The sequence below is a fragment of the Balearica regulorum genome, chromosome 5 (genome assembly GCF_011004875.1).
Source record: "Balearica regulorum gibbericeps isolate bBalReg1 chromosome 5, bBalReg1.pri, whole genome shotgun sequence".
Lineage (NCBI taxonomy): Eukaryota > Metazoa > Chordata > Aves > Gruiformes > Gruidae > Balearica > Balearica regulorum.
In genome coordinates this window covers 60,846,081-60,867,753 of record NC_046188.1, presented here as the reverse complement: position 1 = coordinate 60,867,753, position 21,673 = coordinate 60,846,081, and the positions used below count along the sequence as shown (strand labels likewise).

At 40.9% G+C, this 21,673-nt stretch overlaps 1 protein-coding gene across 4 annotated transcripts in view; it reads right to left on the bottom strand.

Annotated features, from left to right (window-relative positions):
• BMAL1 (basic helix-loop-helix ARNT like 1) overlaps positions 1 to 17,365 on the bottom strand; it is a 51,872-nt gene extending 34,507 nt beyond the window's left edge. For 2 of the 4 annotated variants that reach the window (XM_075755215.1, XM_075755220.1), the window contains exon 1: positions 17,129 to 17,292. The gene's annotated coding sequence lies outside the window, so the exon portion shown is untranslated. The other 2 variants (XM_075755218.1, XM_075755219.1) reach the window with 2 other exon arrangements.
• Positions 17,366 to 21,673: the final 4,308 nt, after the last annotated feature.

Sequence of the window (21,673 nt, the reverse complement as noted above, 5' to 3'; positions counted from 1 at the left end):
TAAGGATATCTTTACCCTCCAATTACCCAAACTTAACCAGCTAAGTTTCATGCAGTTAAATATACATCTTCTAATTTAGAGCTTACAAATAAATGTCCCAAACCCTAACTGTTCACTGTAAGTATTACTATGACCACTATATGCTCTGGACAAGTTTAATTTCCTTACTGTAGCTAAGTGAAGCTCCTGTATCCTCAACAGTTTGGCAAATATTCTTCCTGTAGTTCATAATCTCCAAAGTTGTCTTTCAACGGCAAGAAGGCAAAATCCTTTCAGAAGAAGTTGTAAGAAATGTGTCTTCTGAAAGGTATCCATATGAAATACCAGTCTAAAACACTTTCTCATTTACTTCAAAGGTAGAAGCTGTATGTCAGAATCCCCTTCTGATACTTATCCAGTCTGATTTGTGATTTGGCATACCAAGGAACCCATTCTAGGATTTCTTCCTCAAGCTTCTAACTACTGCTCGTGCTTTAATATAACTTGCAATAAGATGTCTTGATTTGAAGATTTCAAGCGAGAACAAGCTTTAACTCAATCCACTCTTCTCTCTGGCAACACGCTATTTTAGTACTCCATCAGTTACTTCAGCTTCCAGGTAGCAAATGCTTCTGTGCTTCTATCAGGTTTTCATTTTCTTCTCCCCTCCTCATACCAGAGTATTGTAGGCATCAAAACTAGACCATACATTCAAGCTCTGGCATAACTAATACTACCCAAGTAATATTTCTTTACTAGACTTTTATAAAGTTTATACATTCAGGGATGTTAGGTATTTTTCAGTTTAATAGATCAAACCACTACACGCTTCTTTTAGTCTCTGAAGTGCATTTATTAAGGTGACAAATCTAGTTTCCTGCATTTTCCTTTGGGTTGAATCACCTGGTCCAAATATTGTTAGACATACTGCATACAGTTGATTCTGTTTTCCAGTCACATTATCACTGCAACAAACCCAAACGCATTTGGCACATGTGAGACCTTTCATTCAGAGACCTATTGCCAAACAAACTACAGCTAAAGAGTTTATATCTTCAGGGAACAAAGCATAGAAACAAAAGGGCAAAACCATCATGAAAAGGAGTGTAGACACAGGTGGTTGTATTTATACCTTACACTTTTGGTTCCAGTTTTTGCACACTTCCTCTGGTCCTGCTAAATTCCATTTCTGGCTATAAGAAGCGTCCCTGCTCTCAGCACTCTACCAGCCTGATGAAGAAAAGTTGACAGGCTGTCAGTTCCTCTTCGATCCTAAAGTAAGCCTTGGGAAAAGGAAGATATTCTCAGCCTGCCTGGAACCACGCTGGGGTATTCCTAACTCAGCTGCCTCTCTACTGTATCCTCTAGCACACATATCCCTGACAGGTTCATTTTTCCCCACTGGTTTCTTAAAAGCTCTTTTTGACTTAACTTTACACAAAATCAGCTGTCAAACACGTATGCATGACATCCATATGAACAACAATACTTCTTCCTTCAGACTATCTCAGTACTATATTGGAGGTTCAACTTCATTTTTGTTCTCCCACTATACTACTGGGTTTTGGATAGGAAAGCATCACAGCTTTTCATTAAGTATACGAGTACGTAGTCTGTTTAAAAAAAAAAACCTGCAGAAGAACATACAGCGATGGCATAGCTATTGTGTGTGTTAAGTTAACAAAGTCTGTGTGGAAATGGAGAAGTTTACAACTCAGAATTATTTACAAACTTCCAGTTTTAAGGAAATAACCCCTCCACACGCACTCATGCAAGTGGCCTCAGCTACTTGTCTCTGCACCTAGAGTCCCTCGGATATATGTGGAGCAACAATATACACTAACATAAATACGCTCAGCAGTTTGGTTTCCTGAAGTCACACTATTTGCCAGTTAAATCCAAATCAAGCTAGTGAAAACCGAGACACTGCGACAATTCGGCACTTGCATGTTTTAAGGAAAACATGCAAAGACATAAGCATCAAAAAAAAGACACACATGCCATTTTCAGTCTTGCTCAATGTTTCAGAAATAACCACCTCCCCCATTCCTGAAATCCTGGTTTTTAAACAAGCGATCTGCTGCTAAGACTGAGAAAGGCAGCAATTCAGAGTTATGACAGCTCATACTGTGGCATTATCCAATACTCTGCTCTTCAGAAAAACTCACATAAAGCAGTTAGAAACCGCAGCAATAGTGAACATTGAGAAGTAGGGCAAGTTCCCAAGACTCCCCCCAGGGCCAGCACTAATATTGATACAGTGCATTATGAGCAGAATTGCTATAGCTGAAAACTACCCATTCAGCTGCCCAAGCAACAGTCATGCTTAGTACTGCCACGGGAGAAAGCAAGCATGACTGCAGGACACCTTCTTCCGGTCACGTCATACTTTCACCAGTTTCAAGGGACTGTGAAACCAAAATGACAATTAAAAGAAGTCCTTTAACAGGGCATTAAAAGTAAAGTTAGATGTGTCATCATACCATATGCATAAGTTACATACTCTTGGCTTCTTCTGTCACAGGACTAGCTACTTTTATGTTTCCTTCTCTCTTACTTGGATAAACCAGAATTTCTGTGCAATGTGGTTATCTCCAATACCCTACAATGTGCACTTCACTAAAGCCAGCATCTAGGAAATTTTTGCTTCTGAGGATTCATAAATCAAAGCATTGAAAGAAAGACTTGGTGGAGCAAATCAAGTGATGACTTAGGGAGAAATCATGCAGAATATTTCCTTTTACATTCATGTCCAGAGTGGTAAAGTACCTCACAGTAACAGCTATATGGCTTGGAAAAAGTCTAGCTCAAGATAAGCACGAGATACTGTTGAAAAAGTTCCACAGAACAGCTAATATAATATCTTAGTGCCATCAAAGGGGTGGCTTCATTCCCTTTTTTCTTCTCTTGTCACCTTTCCTCCAGATCTCCCTTCCGCTACTCCAGCACAGACTTTATACAGTCCCCACAGCTTGTCTGTACAGTGTGTCGAGTCAATTTGCTCATCAGGCTGAATAATAAAAACTCGACAAAAAGCACAGTCTTCTGGGGGGTTAGCAAGCTCAACCGTATTGCTGAAAGGTCAGATGATACCCAGAATCAGCGCAAAGCAAGGGGGCAAGACATGCCAGAAGAAGGGAAGGGGCAGAACTGCCCCTCTCAATGGCAGCAAGTGGTTAAAATATTCCTGTAACATCCCTTAACTGCACTTACAGCTTATTCACAGCAGTCCAGCAGGATTTGTTTTCAACATGCAAATCCCTGCATGGTTTGAGCAAGGCAAGGTGCGCTGAAACCTTTCTACTTATCCACACCTGCACTGTGACATTTCTTTACTCAGGATTTTGTTCTTTTGTGAATGACAAGTTATGATTATATAGACACAGTAGAGGAACATTCCTATGAACTCTGTATTCATTGCTTCAGTGGGAGTACAAGTTTTATTTTCTTGAGAAAGGCCAACAGCAATAGGAAAGCCCTTTACAGAAATGGCTGATGAAACAGATTTCTTTTTTTGTGCATCTATACTTTAATGCTGAAGTTGAACCACCAAATTTCCAAACCTGTGACATTCAGCTACCAGAGATATATCTGAATACAAGCCTCAGACTTGCATTTTTTCCAGGCAGGTTTTAAATCTATGATTTCTAATTTAAATCAACAGTCAAGTTTGAATGCATACTTTTACATTACAACTGAAACTGAAAAAGTGTCTTAAAGTTGCTGTTGTATTTAAAGCAGACTTGCATTACCAAACCAAGATAGCCCTTAATAAAGGCAGAGTAATGATCAGGAAGCACCAGCAATTCACTTAATAGGGTCCCTATAATATGCAGGCATCTTGACTATTTAAAAAAAAAAAAAAAAAAAAAAGCAAGTGGGGAAGAACACCCTGTCATCCACAGAAAAAAACACAGATTAAAAAATCCTGCCAACACCAAACATGCACAGAGAATGAAAACTTGCTTAGAAAAAAAACCCAAAAAACAAAAACACAGCCACACATACCACAAAAGGATTCTTGGTAAAACTGAAGCCTGCATTTTTTTTTCTTCTTCTTAATGATTGCTTTCGCTTGGATCAAAGATCCACCCATGCAACGACCCCCTCCTGTTCCAAATGAAGGAGGGATACAATAAAGGACAAAGGGCCATCTGACTAACAGTTGCAAGCAGAAGTTTTCCCAACCCATTCTTTTATTCCAAAAGAGAACATTCCACGACCTACGCAGTCCGATCCCAAAGGGCCTAGGAAGGATCACTAGACAGTTCACATTCCTCCACAAAAAGTTTAAGTAGGTTTAGATGATCTTACTTCCGCAAGTAGCAGGCTTGTGCCAAATATTAATAATACAGTCCCTTAGTTACCACTTACAAATGCTCATAATTATTTACAGCTCCTGAACAGTACGGAGGACGACTTGGATATCATCCAACAAATCCACAGCAATTAAATTTATTAGAAAATGGAAAGCTTTCCAGTTTCACTCAGTGGAACAAGACAGACAATAAGTTCTGTATAAGGAACAATGAAGTAAGCTAGAAAATTGACAGGACCAAGGTCTACAAAATCATCAAGTGTCATAGGGACATCAAACAAAGATTGGTTGAAAGGTTGAAAACAGCACAGCTCTTCACACCTGAGGTGGCAAGCTGTGGAAACTCTGCTACATAACAGGGAGACTAGAAGATCATGTGGTTTCCAGAGAGAGGTAGGACCAATTAATGGCAAGGAATTCTACTGAGGATTACCACCACATCTGGCTCGTGATGTCCTAGAGCTGAAAATAACTGTGGGCCAGTGTGAGAGGACACATGCTTGCCCTAATCTTACTCTTTGCTGGGCAGCCAACTCAGCCACTGCTCAAGACAGGACTCTACAGGCACAGGGTCTTCGTTACAGCATGCAACAGTTACTATTACCTTCTTTTCACTATTAGCAAAAGAACATTATCTCAATTCCTAACTATTCGGAAAAAAACTTCAACTTACAAGAATGACATACACGAATACCCATAGTGAAAGTGTAAAGTATACAATATCCTCAAAAAACCTTTCTAGGTTACCTCTGGTTTAAGTCAACTAACCTGCAGTTATCACCATAACATCACTTAACACCAGATGGAAGACTTAAATTCAGTCAGTACACATTACACAGAGTTTAGCAAGGCAAGCATAAAAGCTTCACTTACCAGAAAAAAAGTCTAATATAGGAAACAACATTTACATGTTGGGTATCCGCTTTCATAAGTGGAATTTCAAACCCAGTTTAAACAACTATATTCCTATGCAGCACCTAGAAACAATAGCACTGAGCAGGGAACCTTGTAAAAGTCGTTAGGCACAAAGCACCCAAAACACACACTCGGGATGGCCGTCCCACACTTCACCTTACTAAGCACTTCAGTTAATATACACAGTTCTCCACTCACCTGAAGTCTTGCCTACAGTTTATTTTAGAAAGATATCCTGGATGACCTGATGTTGCAAGAACCTATTACCCTCCTCCCACCTTTTCTGTTCCAAGGCTTAGTTCCTCTTGTTCAAAACTTCCAACTTTTCTAGTCTGAATTTGAGTAGGTCACCTATCGGGTAGTAAACCTCATTTCATTTTCACCTACCAGGTAACCTCATCAGGTCATTAACTGAAGGATGAATTCAGTGAATTGCTTTTTCCTCCTTTAACTAAGTTTAGCTGTATTTGTTTGGTCTCCCACTGTAGTAAAGTTGTGTTTGCAAACACAGTTCATTCCTTGAATTCTTTTCAGTTTTCTATAAACACCTAATGAAGTTCAAGAAAGTATTAGAGTTATGTGATAATTAACATCGTACATATATCAAACTACTTTTGTATCCAGCTTGATATCCTTGTTTACCAAGCAAAAAAAAGTAATTTGTCCACCTCTCCGTAACACTGCACTGGGATCTGCCACCCTCAGCCACTTCAGATCTTCATCTTGTGTGATATACAGATATATGACTGTTTGGCAGCTAGTTAGAAATCACACAATTTCTTAAGCAAGATCTTATCGAGCCACATAGGCTGTTGGAGTGCTAACTAAACACACCAACCTGCACCATTTGGCTCGCTCACCAGTAAGAGTCTCTTCTGTTATCATAAAATTGATACAGATCCGGACTAGTGTAACATCAAGGACAAAGCCAAGTGGAAATTGCCAGAAACAATGCTACTGACTAATCCTTGCTTAGATCACAAACAGTAACTGTATGAATCAGTTAGCTAATTTATTTAATATGGGGCTACATGGATTTTTACAGTGCAGCATAGACCTTTCTTTGGGAGATTCATGCGACAGAATTCTTACTTTTTTTTTATTAGATGAGAAGTTGCAAATCTAAACATTTAACCCTTTGTAACTGAAGTGTGACTGCAAGAGTTGTTAACCTCCTCGCTTCAGCTTTCAACTCCATAGCACTGGCACTTATCTAAACTCACAGTGAACTCTTCAGAGATCCAAAATAGATTAAAAGTTATCCTGCCAAAAATAATTTTTAAAAAAGCTACAAGTCTGAGTAGATCACAGTAACGTGATTTAGGGAATCAAACAAGTACCAGCATTGTACAAAGGAGGGGGACGGATGATGAGCTCAACAGTAAGTGTACATGTAACTTACGTAGCCAACGCACACCTGAACATGAGAACACACAGGTTAACTTCTATAGGGATGTTATAGCAAGAATAAGCTGTCAAAGCCTCCAGTGTAATAGAAGTATTCAGAAACAGTCTTAAAAGTGTGTGTGTGGGGGGGTGTGAGCTGTTGCTTTGAATAAATGTATTCCTTTTATAGGAGGCTTTTTTATCAACAGCCGAGTAAAAACAAATCAATCTGCAATACACAGGAGCACAGTCAACAACCTGTATGAATGCTATTCAACATCCAGGCAAGTTAGGTTTAAGAAATATTGTTCTGCATTGGAATGGTACCCAAAAACATCAAAATATAATTGTACTGAGATGATTGATGTTTACAGACTGAGAAGTAGGAATCTGAAAACTGTGAAGTTAAGCAGAACACAACAATACAGGAAGCCAGCAGGAACTAACTGACCACCCCTCTTAAGAGCAGAAGACAATTATTAGCTCACATGTGGAAATGATTCTGATGAGGAGACTTTTGGAAGGATGCATGGAAAATACAGAACTACACCATAAAGAATGACAAGAGAAACTTACAGGCTGTTGCCAAAACAGACTCAGCCAAATTACATCACAGGGAGGAGTTAAAAGGGATGTGTTGTGTTGTATTTGAAGGTGGAGAACTACGGTACTTCCTACAACATGCAATTAGGTTTGCTAGAAAGGGAAATGAAAGTTAACTGTGTTTATCCCTAATGTTTCTTCTTTAAGTAGAAACATGCTAGTCCACCAAGGCTCTTCCAGGTGTTGGAAAGTTCCTTTTTCTGCTTCCTGAAATTCTCTAAAATCCACTTGCCAGCCCCTTCTACAGATAAACTTGAGAACTTACACCAATGTTATTGTCTGACCTGGTTGCCAACACAGTATCATTCCAAAACATCACCATCACCAGAAAACACACACACAAAAGCAAACAAAGTGCTTACAGAATGGAGACAAAAGGATAAGAAAAAGCCACACACAGGCAACTTTAAGGGGGATTTTTTTTGGGGGGGTGTGGGGGTGTGTAAATAAAGTCAGAGACGAGTTACCAGGTTTTCCAAAGTCACCAAACAAAATTCAACAGAAAAATGGAAAAATAGGTTTCACTGACAAATAACAGAAACCAGCACTTTCCCAGGCTTGCCAAGGGACACCATCATTCCGGTATGTTTAGGGCTACAGGAAACTAGCAAGCTACAGAAGCATCCTAAAACTACAGGACAAGTCAGATGACTAACAAAATATTTGTTTTAAAAAATAAGAAGTATGCATCTGAAAGCTGTGCCAAAGGAAGTAGATTACACAAGTTTTACAGGACACCACAAATGAATCCATAGAGGTTTAACTACTCGCCTGAGCAAATCCACTTCTAAAAGGCACATTAATTTTGCCTAAAAAACACTCAGAACTCTGCTAGACTAACTTAAGCATTTAAAGAAATCTCAAAAGTCTTGTAGACCTGGACAATGATCAGTTCAGCTACAGACAGAAGATTGTCGATATGCTACAATGCTAACTAGGTCTCAAATGAGATACCAATAGGCACATTTCCCTTTTTTTTTGTCCCGCTTCCGAGATGTGCAACTATTTGGTGCTCAGTAGTAGTGTTCATATGCTCTATGGGGGAAAAAAACCAGTCATTAATTCATTTTAAGTAGAAGGCATGGATTCTCCTGTCATCTGCTGACTTAAACCTTTCCTTATTTTCTGTTTATATTCCAAAAAGTGTACATCACAGCCATACAGAAAACAGATTTTCATGTCACTGAACACATGGACAGTTTACCTGAATGGCTATTTGATAAGAACACCAAGAACAAACTAAGGTGCCAATATTTCTCTAAAGGAGTAGGTTTCAGAGAGTTCTTCTTCCAGAAAACTGAATATGTAGACAAACTGACAGCAAGACGAGATCTAAGCCAAATTAGAGAATCATTCTTCAACAGCAATTCAAGATATATTTTTTCGTTACACTGAAAGGGAGCAGAGGTGTGCACAGAGGTGCATGCAATTTGTGGACTTAAGTCCAAACCATGTATTGTCTTGATGGAAAAAGAAAATTTTCTTCCTTTTAGTCTCCTTCTTATATTCCATTTCCTCCAGATTTCCTGGCAAGCCTAACTGGAGACATTGCTGGGTCTCTGCCATTTTTAGATAAATTATCAGTTTGACAACAACTTGGACGTCAAGGAGTGTTGAGCTCCGGTAAAGTCAAGTGATCATGGTGAATGAACTCCTGAGAGATTTGCGTATCTGAAACACTTCTATATTTGTTCATCTGGCAACCTAAAAGCACATGAGCCAGTAAGAGGAAAGAGAAAAGAATCAGAGGTCTAGCTGAGTTACTCTTTCTTGTCATGAAAAAGAATTTTAAAAATGGCACAAAAAATAGTGAACAGTTCCACTGTGTAGCTCCACAGATGGAAGTAAAAAGTTGTTTATTTTTCTGGCTTCTGGGTATCAAAACCAGATTTATTGTTTTTTCAAATTTTTTACATAGATTTATGAAAGAAGTGACCCAACACAGCTTAATCCAAAAATGTTCTGCCATTAATCATTTTCTTCCACATGAAGGTTGCACTGTAACATACTTAAAACAGCAGTCTTCACACTTATTGCCTCTCCCACCTCTCCTTCAGGACTACTCACTTCATTAGCTGTGCTGTTTTCTAACCTACAAAAGCACAAATATTTATGAAGCCATAAGGTGTATGGTATCAGTGAACTGAGTAACCTCAAATCAGTCTCCAGGGGAAAAAAAGTTATCCCTGAGCCACAGCAGATTCCCCAGCCCACTACCTTTGCCCAAACACATACGCCATCGCAGAGCAGAGGGACAGGATACGTGGATGGAAATGGTTAGCCAGGAAGGAGTTGGACTGTTGATGGGAGATACTTTGTCCATTGCAACCCAGTTCAAATGATCATCAGAACTACCGTCCAAGTACATCCAGTTGTACATGGATGTTGCAAAGGATTCATGTGTCGTCATAGGACAAACTGCTGGGCATCAAGAACGGATAGTTCTTTTTGGCCATAGGTTTTTGGGTTTTGTCCTGCCCAAGTACCTGAGCACAGTCCTGGTGATACTGCCCTGGACAGTGGCATTTCCCACACAGGTCCTTGAAAGCCTCCAAAAATTCATCAGACTAAAATTTTTGGGAGGAACGTATATATAAAGGACAGAGTCAGAAAACTCAGACGGTGGCATCGGCTGAACACATTTGTTAAAATTTGCTCTGAGCTGGTAAATTGATAATCTCTACCAGGAACAGGAATGTAAAAACATCAGTTTCTACAACAGCTGACTGCTGTAATGATCTCTATTTTTTTTTTCCCCTTGTCATCTTATTCTTGATGATAACAGCATTAGAGTAAGATGAATACAGAGCTACTCCAGCTAAGAAAAAGCAGGCATTTGCTATGGAAGAGTCTCATGATCAAGTCAGATAAATTAGGACAGGAATTACTTCATTCGACAAATAATGCCAAATACAGTAATTGAGTACTCTTTATTGCCAGCTAGGATCTTTTAAACAGACTGAACTAGATTTTTAAATGCTATAATAGGGAAATACCCATCTTTCTTCTGACTATTCCCAGGCCAGAGAGGCTGACCAAATTGCTTATGTCTCAGATATGAGGGGGAAAAAAGTGTGTGTGTATATACACACACAAGCCCTAAAATGTCTAACAGAGGTAAACCAAAAAATTCCAGCATAAACCCAAACTAGCATAAACTCATTGCTCTTATTTCTCTCTTCCTATTAAAAATAGGAATAGCCAATTGCTGGCCTTATATTTCTAAAATACAAATAACCTCTCAAACTTCTAGAATTTAGACCCAAACTGCATGGCAAGCATTTGGCAACATTTTGAATAGATTATTCTTTAATGATTGGAGAGCATTTCCAACAACTCTAAGGTTTTTATGTGACAAGTCCCGCTAAGAAATCACTGAACTGACTTGACAGGTTTCTAAATTAAACTGTAATATTCAGTGGCTAGTTTGGTCATTGCAGCAAAATAGTACATTCAAAATAGAGAAATAGGATGAATTCTAAAACAATAAGGAGAAACTACAGTATTTGTAATAAAAAACTTCCAAGCTAATGCATAACTTCTCTTCACACATGCTTTTTCACTAAAAATGGCACTGTGAGAATGAAGGGTTGTAACAGACATCATTTAAAATGTCCTAATTTCACATAAGAAATAACACAAATTAAAGACCACGCAAAAACTGTTAATTGAAATAAAAGTTCTATAAATGTAAATTTTTTACAGCATCTAATATCATAAAACTTCACTTGAATTGTAAAAATTAAGGTGATGAAGACTTTTCAAAACTCAAAGCCATAGTAAACTGGGTATAGATTAGAACTATAGCATAATGTTACTCTAGGACAGCAAGTTTACCTAATCTTCAGAGGCTTTATCAGATCATTAAGGAAAAAAAATAAAAAAATCTAGATACCAGAGCCTTCTAAGATGAAACTTAAGTAAGTTTTTGGAGTTATGAATTTGCGCCATACCGTGAGCATAACACAAAAACATTCTTAAGTATGTTGATAGCACAGTGTTAACACTGACTTTTTTTCCTTGACTCAGTGAATTCGTAACAAGCCAATTTGTAAACGCAAATTCAAAGATTACATGAAATGACTTGGCAACAAAACATATTGGGAAAAGGAACAAAGGCATCCTGTTTCTCAGTCAACAATTCTAGAACTGCAAACTGGAAAACCCAGCACGGCCAAGACAAGGTCAGAAAACACGTTCTAACATAAACCTCAAAGACTAATCTCTGATTTTTTTGCAATGTACTCTGAACCCCAGAATTTATCCCTGAAAAATGACCAGGCCATTCAAGACTACAGGCAAAATTAATACTATTTTTAAAGGTTATACTAAAACTAATATGCTAGTAGCCAAACTGCAGCGTAAACCCCAAATCTCAGGGGTTTTTAAAATACAATTATCTGAGATCCTTGAGTGAAGGGTAGAAATTAAAAGTAGAACTTGAACTAAAGCCATTTTGCTGTCACTCTCAACACAACTACAATGCATACACACAACATAAAGGATAAAAGTTTTATCAGTTTTTACTACATGTTTCAATTTGAAGTAAAACTATAAGTCCTAAATTTCTTAATGCTCCAAGAAAAACCAATTCATAACAATCCAAGAAATAAGTTTCCTTGAACTGGTTTGGTTGTTTAAATTTTAAAGACAGAAAAAATATTCTTCAAAAAGAAGTTAAAATATATTAGGTTTATTTTCTCCTGGTTTTTCTAGGAAGTAACTTTTCCTTCTCATTTCACTCCGTTAATATTCTGCAGTACAGCATTATTTGGCAATTTCTACCAAAATCTTTCTAATCTTGTCCTTTTTTGTTAAGCAAGCTAGAAAAGGCAAAGCCACTTTAAGGAAGTTTCCAAGAGAAAAAGAACCTCAGATTAAGAAGAATAATCATTTCTGAGTTCTCTGATGGTCTTATTTCATTCTCCCTCCAAAACCTACATCAATCCCAAAAGGGTAAGACTAACTTTAGAGTTTTCCAAGTAGTCTTGTATCAAGACTTTAAAACACATGGATTCCGTTAACTTATTTTTAGCTGACACAGAAAGGAATTAAGGCACACAGCCACAACTGAATAAGCATATATGATTATTATAAAATGCCTCCCAGTAAAGTGATTTGAGACACATGATGCCAATACGCACTGCTTAGGAATTGCCAAACACCTCCTTCTCAGCATTACAGCAACTGCATGTTGGAAGATGTATTTCCATCACAGCCACACCAAGTAAGGACCGTTAATGATTTAGCAATATAGTTGCTGCTTCCTTCACACAAGGTGCCACTAAATTGCCTTGTACCTGTGGAAAATAGAGCCCACTAACATTTGCAAGGAAAATACTGTCAAAACAAACATGAAAACTATAACCATCTTCCTTAACTGCTTACATTCACATGAATGGGTTTTTGAAAGTTAGTAGAGAAGGTCAACATCTTAAACTACAAGAAACATGGCTTGCTATTTCACCATTCTAAAATCCTGCCAACAATATTTCTTGCTCTATAAGTAGCCTACTGGCACCATTCCTACAGAAGACCAACCTACTAAACTACAGCATGGCTTCAGCTCAGGGTCACAAGTTGTTCTGACACCAGCAGCTGACCTAGAAGTGTGTCTGACATCAGAGACGTTGAATAACAGCTTCTCAAATGGCAGGAGACTGAAAAGGTTACAAATTCTGGGTGCCTGGGCTAAGAAATATCTTTTTGCAGCTGCAAGGGAGAAAAGATGACCTGAACGCAGAGAAGAAAGATGAATCCTTGCAGGCAAGGAAGGGGCAGGGAACACAGATAGTCCTGCACTATACACATGAAGATGACATTATCATCCAGTTCTTGAACTGAATTAAACTATACAACCACTACAGGAATTTTAGCAACAGCTAAAATAAATTTGAAATAATATCAGTCCTCTCTGGGACAAAGACTGAAATGTCAGACTATTTTTTGTTGTTGTTGTTAATGAATATTCCAGACTACCAAAGCCTGAAGATGTCGTTTTGATCTGCATTCTTCTGCAGAATGGATTAAAAAAGAAATTACATTTCTCAACATCTGGTGAAAGATCAGGTTTCCAAGGAGATGAAGTCTGGGCCTTGGATAAGTAGCCTTACTGCATTTTTCCAACAAATTGAGGTAAAAAAAAAAAAAGGCAGGTGCAATATGCAGTTCATGCCAGCAAGCTATTCACCTTGATATCCACCTCATTCAATGTAAAGTTCAATTAAATATATACCACAGGTTATTTAACAATATCCAAAGTGATTAAATACAGATACAAACAATTTGATAATTACAACTAGCAACAAAAGATCACAAACAAAACTTAAATAGGCTTTCCAGATAACTCAATACACTACCTCTTAAAAAGAAAAGCATTCTCATTTTGTAAGTGCGTCATTCTGTGTTGTTTCAGTGTCTTGAGTTTCACCTACATAACACCACAGGAGTATGCAAAAGTCACCAGTTTGCATCTGATCTGACTAAACTTGGAATATATTTACTACCACAATGCAAGACTACCATAAACATATATATATATGCATACATATATATATACACACACACCAGGCAGAGTTGCTGCTTTACTTTTTGAGCCCATTATCTAAAACCTACAGCAACTCTTAAACCTAGATTGAAAGATCTTTCATCACTCTTGAAAATGCCACAAAACACCTTATTTGCATCTTCAACCACCTCTAAAATACAGATCTTAATTTCTATGGGCTGATCAAGCAGAGCTTTCAACAACTAAGTACAAAAGTTGATGCTGAGTTCCAGTTAGTATCATCTCAGCTACTACATTTATCAAAACCACTTATTTTTAGTCTGAAGTTTTCCAAGTATGACAGCCAAAACCGCCATTTTCAAACCATGTTTAATATATTAAAGTTACAAGAGAAACCTTAAGTATTCTTTGCATTCTGTAAACTTACTGAGAACAAGGAAGCTACGCAAGCTTCAAAATATGTATTTATCCTGGGCTTCTCTTCGCAATCATTTGCGTGTCGTGCCTTTACACATCTTTTCTTGAAGACAACTGAAGTTAGAGAACTTTAAACTTTATAATACTTTGAGATATAGGTAGCTGCAATGATAAAAGTTAAAAAATGAAAAGCATACAAGTTACAGAACTAAAAAAAAGAAAGCCACTAAGGGATACATGAAATTCACTTTGTTTTACTTAACAACAATGTATTCCTTCAGGTTTTCCTGTACCTCCTGTCAAAGCCTAACCACACAGACAACTGGCTTTGTGCCAAAACCAGCTTAAAATACTGAATTTGAGCATGAAAACATCACTTCTCTATTCATCTAAACCAATTAACCTACAGGTCTCTTGGTATTTCCAGTGTGCTTGGTATCAATTCACTTCAAAAAATGGTCTTACTCATCTGCAGCTCACAGGCTGCAGCTATCGCATTAGGTCTCAGCTTTTTCATCATAGTCTTGTGTAGTGTTAAAGAACTGTGTGCAACTTTAAGCTCTGCCAAGTAAATCCAATGAATGCTCACTTGTTCCTAATCTTGGTTTCCCAAAAGAATCTTTGAGACCAGGTATTTGAAGAAAAAAAAAAAAGTCTCCACTAAACTCCCCCCTACAAACATCACCTTCCTGATACACCCTTAGCAATGGTCCCCAAATACAGCAGGACTCTTGGTGGCAGGTGGTGACAGTGACTTGGTAGCAGGCCCTAACTGCTGCTCTGGCTTTGTGGAATCCCAGCTACAGCTAAGTTGGTTTACTGACACCCTCACGTCTCCCCAAAGGGCCTTGTAGGGAAGAACAAAGCAAACCAGCTATCCTTAGGTTCTCTACGGTAGGCACTTCCTGGCTAGGCAGTCTCCCAACGTACTTCTTTTACAGACCTTGAGGCTACATGGCACCATCCACCACAACCGTCATGTGGACAGACAATGGAAACACACAGTGTGGAAGAGAAGACGAGATAAACCAGCATATTAATCTATAACCACAATATTTTATTGGGTTATTTTATAGTCCATTTCTACAAGTAGGCATAAAATCACGAATTGTCATGAGAAACATAAACCCACAAAACTTAGAAGACTTTTCCCTTAATAGGCAATTGTGGTTTAAAATATTCAGATGAGGTCTATAGTTTCTGACACTTCAAATAGCTATTTACATTTGCATATTCCTAGAACATACAAAACATACATTCTTTTGATGGCAGAGTTTAACCACAGCCTTCTGCAAGACCATGTACAGAGACAGTTAGTATTAATAGTTAATTAAAACAAACAACCTTTCTTTTTCCCTCTACAAACTTAGCTGCAGCCTGTTGCTGCAGTCAGTTGCTGCCATTTAAAAAGTCCTTTTGACAAAAGAAAAGATATACTAAACAGGCAGGACAGGTATTTTAATGCTAACCTATTAAAAAACAAATGAAAATGTAGTTTCATTTTGAACATTCAAGGACCAACATTTTGAAGAAATTTCTACATAAAGACCAAATAAATTTTATGAAGAGATTGGATTCAAAACCGTTTAAAAATACGATTGCTATCTGCATCAACCCTTTCTACCTCAAATACTAAGAAAACACTTAAAAATTGCTGTGGGCATATCTGTTTCAAAAGGAAGAAAACACACCCACTTGTTTCTTCACCATTATTTTCAAGTACTAAAATCTTTCCAAAACTGTTATAATTGAGGCATCAGAGTAACAGAAACCTCAGCAATTAAAAATGCAAACCGATTCCCCTGCCTCTCCAAGCACAAAATCCTGATCTCAGGAAGACACCTTAACATTCCTAAGTATTCTACATTCCCTGTCATAGAAAAGTGTTCTTTCTCCTGTTGACAACAAAGACGCACATACACCCATCAGCAACAGCCCGGGAAGTGACAGCACCGGGGAGGACTGCCTCAGGACCCTCGGCTTCACCATAAAACCTGCAGGAGGTAACAGAGCTGCACTGTTAGGAAGCGAGGAATCCTGCACTGTTAGGAAGCGAGGAATCCTGCACTGTTAGGAAGCGAGGAATCCCATAGCTGTGGGACTGGCGAGTTGGCTCCAGTTGTCTACAGGTAGGACTGGCCTCCTCCGTGCACCAGTCACAACCCACAGAAATTTCCAACTACTACCATAATTTTGGTGTTTAATACACACGCTCCTCGGGCCTCAGCTAAAGCTGACTTGACCACAAGGCACCTGATTTACTGAGAAAGACCCAAGGGATCAGCCGCAGGACAGAGGTCGAAGGGACCCATTCCTGTTGCTGGGGAAGGGGCACCAACATCTCTGCTCAGCGACTCACCTCAGCCTCCGTGCCCCTGAGGAGGCTAACTCATACCCGGGAGGAGGAACAAGCCTGGCATTGCCTCCACTGGGCTCCTCGACCCCAGGTTTTGCCCCGTTCCTCCCCTTCCACCGAGCCGAGGACGCACCGACAGCGGGACCCCCGGCCCCAGCGCTGCCCCCGGGATCCGGACGAGCTGCCGCGCCGGCAGCGGGCCCGGCTGCAAACGGCCGCGACTCGCGTCCGCCCCGTCACCTCCGGGTCCTGTCACACCGCCGAGACAGTCCATACCGGGGCCGCTCCGTTCGCGGCCCCCCACCCCGGCCCCAGCTCCAAGGGGCACAGCCCGGCACTGCCGCCGCGGGCGCCGGGGGTCCCACTCCCCCCCCCCCTCTCCCGGTCCGGCCCCTTCCCGCCGGGGAAGCCGCAGCCCCCAACCCCTCCCGGGGCAGGTAGCTCCCCACGGCCTGCCGGAGGAGGCACCTCCGGAGGGGTGGCGGCCGGGGGGGGTGGGGTGGGACACCACCCACCGGGCTCCCCCCACCCTCCGGGGGGGCGCCGTTCCCTCAGCCGGGGCCGCGGACCGCCCTCACCCAGCAGCCCACCGCCCGTTAGCGCCCCCCCCTCCCCCCCGGTCGCCCACTGCCCGTTAGCGGCTCACCGCGAGCTCCGCGCGCCCCCTCGCCGCGCCGCGCCCGGGGGGGGGAGGAGGGGGAGCGGGTCGCTGTCCCTCGGCAACGCGCTGCACGCTCGGAGCGGCGCCCGGCGCAGGCAGCCCCCGTCCCTGACCTACTTTCCGCCTGGCTTGCCACCCAACGGCGCACCACTAACCTACTTTCCAACCAATGGCACCCTCCTCCAGCCCCAGACTGGACGCGCCCGCCCGCCAACGGGCGAGCGGCTCCCCGGCGACCTTGCCCAATGGCCAGCCAGCAAGCGGGCAACGCCCGCCCTCCTGAACGGCAGCTAATCCCCGGGCGCCCCTGGAGTGGGAACCAATCGAAAAGGCGGCTGGGAGTTTTGATCCCGCCCCCCGGCCGAGGGCGGAGCTGATGGGCGGAGGGAGGGGCGCGTGCGCGGTGGCGAGGCGGGGGCGGGCCGGGCCGGGCCGTTAGTCGCGGCGCGGGACCCGGATGTGGCGACGTCGGCGTGGCGGTTTTCCGTGTTGGCTTGCCTGTGGCTTCCCGCGGCGGGCGGAGCGTCGTCAGCGGCTCCTTCTCGATCCCTTCCTTGCCTCAGTGCTGCCGCTAGGGCTACCGTGTCCTTCTGCGTCGTTCGTGTGACATCGGCCTGGGCAGTGACGTCACTTCGTGAGGCGTTGATGTCAGCGCGGCAGCCTTGACAGCACTGCCCAAGGCGGCAAGGCGGTCGCCTGCGCTTAGGCCTCGCCTCTCCTGCCTCAGTGGCAAAGACAGGGCGCCGGGGGCCGGGCCGGCTGGGGCCCGCAGCCCTGTGGGCCTCCCGCTCACCTCAGGGGGTGGGGGGCTGCGCTGTGCCGGCCTTGCCCTGTTGGCATGGGCTGCCAGCCCCCGCTCCTCCCTCACGGGGGGTCACCATCATCGCCTTGTGATGGTGCGTGTCTTTTGGCCCGCCGTTGCCTCAGCTGCAGAGTCAGTTGTGATGTTGGCAACCTGCCTTCGCAAGTCCCAGCCTTTTGTGTGCCTCGTGCTGTATGTACATGGTGCCTGTACATGATATCGTGTCAGTAAGGTGATGTTGCGTTGTGCGCTGTATTTGGTGAGTCCTCAAGTGATACCCTCAAAACACCCTTCAGAATGTCTCGTAAGCACGCGTGTGGTGCTGCCATCAGTTTCACTACTGTAAATGCTCCATCATCTCCCAACGTGATCGTGTAATGCCAATGCCGTAAGCAGCAGTAATTTTATTCAGCACGTGAAAAAGGCCAGTGATGGAACATAGTAAAGCCATCTACTTCACCATGTTATAGTCTAAATTTAGATAATAACACGCAACAGTGCTGGCATGTAAAGAGGATGTGTTGCAAGAATATGATCACAGCGTAGCTGCTTTCAAATGCAAACATTTTCTAAATGTGATTGTGTTATTGCTACATCTGATTATCATTGCCACATTATAATTGTCTTAACATTTCCTGTCCTGTGATCACAAATGGTTGGTTTACATTTAGTAGTATAACATCACCGGAGCAGCTTGGGTTGCAGCATTATTGCATCACAGCATGGTTGTGGTTATTCCAATCCACTATCACAGAATGTGCTTGGTTTCCAACCTAATTGAATTGGGACTAAACACAGGCAACAAGTGGCCCCTGCTGGATACAAACTTCCTGTTCACATCAGGATATTCCTACTCAAAGAAAAACCCTCCAGCAGAACAAGTTAAATGAAATACCGTACATTAGTAAGATGAAAATGTATATCATGAAGAAAAAGGAGCAAATGCATCTTTTTTTGTCAGCAACTGTTTTAGTGGTGCTGCCTTGATTTGTTTTAGTGCACAGAAGTTATGGAGGTGGAGAAGTCTCCTTGACTACTTCTTTCTCACAAGTCTTTGTAGTTTTTATCATTGTTTCTACCCACCTGTAGAAATTATCTTCATTATGGACTCGATCACATACTGTCTGTTTTAATAAGCCCAGCGACTGTTGTAGGGAATGATGTCAAGAGTAATGATCTTTAGCTATTTAGCTAAAATTATTTAGCTATAGGAAAGCAGCTTAGCAGGCCATATGTCATATTTCCCAATAAATGATTGTTTTTAATTGTGTTTATACTGTAGTTTCTATTCATGAGATATTAAAGAAAACAGCAGCATCTGGTTAATCAAATTCTGATTTTCAGCATATGATGATATACATCAATCCTATTCTGTGAGTTTCTTTAAAATAGATTTTCTCTTTAAGTTCAGTGCAGGGAATTTCTCTCTGTAATAGGACAATCAGGCATCTTATAGGTGACTTTTATATCTTAAATTTTTAAGGGTGCAAAGATAATCACTGAACAGCTAAGAAATGACAGTTCAAAGTTTAATGAGATCAGAGTTCAGCTTCTGTTGCTGGAAAAGAGTTTGCATCACCCTCCTACCACGCATTTCTAAACACAAAAAGCAAGTAGAAGAGGTAAGGCTTGAGCAAAGGCAGAATACTTTTTCCTTGAAGGGCAGTACTTGAAGGAGCACTTGACACTGAGATCGCACCACAAACTGTGGAACCTGCTAGAAAGACCGGCTCAGCTGTGTACTCTGCTCAGGGCACTGTGCACAGGCGTGTCTGATACAATAGCAAAAGCGTTTCCTCATCCAATCAACTCTGACCTGATTAATTTTCAGATTTTATGGGGTTTTTTTTTTAAAAGAAGGGAGTAAATTAGGTCTTAACCAGAAATTTAGCTGCCTCCTTAACTATGTTAATGGTTACACCATGTTTAAACACCAGATTTTAGACTAATTTCTAGCTTAAAATTGTGATTTAAAAACAGGAAGAGAATGTTCTATGTGGCGATTGTACTGAAAATTGTGTTTATTAATAGAATATTGGAACAAGTAGCCTCTGTCCCGACTGATTGATTTGCTTTACTGTATTCACATTTGAATGTACAGTAACCACTTTCCTAGTCTTAGGGTTTTGACTTTGTGTCAAGAGTAACAGGTATGATCTGCATTAAGTGCAGCCTACCTAAGGTATAATAAGGCTACGTGTCACTTTAGAATCTGCAAATTTTCAGTAATTTTTTAATCTAGATATCTAGTTACACAAAAAGGAGTCTGGTTTCTCAACGATAACCCGAACGCTGATAGGGGGTTTTGTTGGGTTTTTTGGGAAGGTTGCCTTCAAATAGTCCCTGATATACCTCTGGAATAGCAACAGATGTTCAGAAGTACCTGCCAAATTAGTCCTTCCATGTTTTAGTTGTGTTTTCTCTGAAACATGATTCATGACCCCAATTAGGGATACAGAGGGACACAAATCTCTCAGTCTTTGGAGCATGAGTTTTTGTAAAATAGTTTGGAGATCGTATTTTACAGGCTTATTTTTTATTGTCTTCCAAAAAACATCCAAGATGTGCTGTTTTAGCACCTAACTGTGGACCCAGCTGCTTTTCAGCATTTTAAACAGCTTTTTATTTATAGGTTTTCAGACATGCGGTATTAACTTGCCTGTCTTACGCTTTTATCCAATCTCTTGCTCCATTTGACTCTTGACATGTAAGCTATGATCTTACCTGCAGCAGGAGAACTTACAGCTCATAGAAAATTAGCAAGACTTAATAACTTGAATACCTGGATTTCTGGTTCTGTCTATACTTTAAAACATCCAGAGATGTACTGAGCCGTATTTCTCACCCTGTTACACAAAGCTGGTGCCATGCTTCAACCCAGTTACAAGGACAGAAGAAACTGGAAGCTATGGCTTGGTACTGTTTGCAGACTGATGCAGAAAACCCCACAGTGGTGGTCTATTTACTATAGTATGTCGCAGCTCGTGTGGCTGGCTCAAACCTCTTCAAAACAAAAGTTTTGTCTTGATAAGCTATTGCTCACTCATTCTTTTCAGGTTTCTTCAAATTCTTGAGATATTACAACACCTAAGCCAGGGGAATATTAGGTTTTTCTGCCTTTGTAGAAACACTTGTTACTTTAAAGAGTGTATACTTACTCCTACCACAATATTTCCCAATTCGAGCATTAAAAATCATAAGTATAAATAAATAAATGTTGACTTTTTCATGTGCCTGCTTCCTTCTGAGCTTTTTAAAATCTGTACTTTATCCTCACAACCTTTGTCATCATTTCAAGGGCTAGGAGCTTGTTTCAGAACAAAAAGAGAAGATTCTTGTACAATCCATTGATTTCAGCCCTGTGGTCTCTAAGACCACCAATTAATATTCTGAAACTCGATAGGAACTCACGAGAGTTGGCAATCCAATATCTGGCAGCATAAGAAGAACAGGAAGAAGAATCTAATGAGGAAAATGAGGCTACAGCCAGGGAGTTAAGAAATTCTAAGTACTTCTTGCAATATTTTTTCAATCTTTATGGAAGGCTCAGGAGGAAGAATTTCTATCTTTATCTGGATTTGAACTTAATGGAGGTTGAAGCACGTTCAGAGTTTTTACTTCATGAAAAATATGTGGAATTTAATTACTTTTTCAGAGACTGGAAGTCTGAACTTGAAGGAGAGATGGTAAATTTTAAGTATGTTAATCAAACTTTAGCGAATAAAATA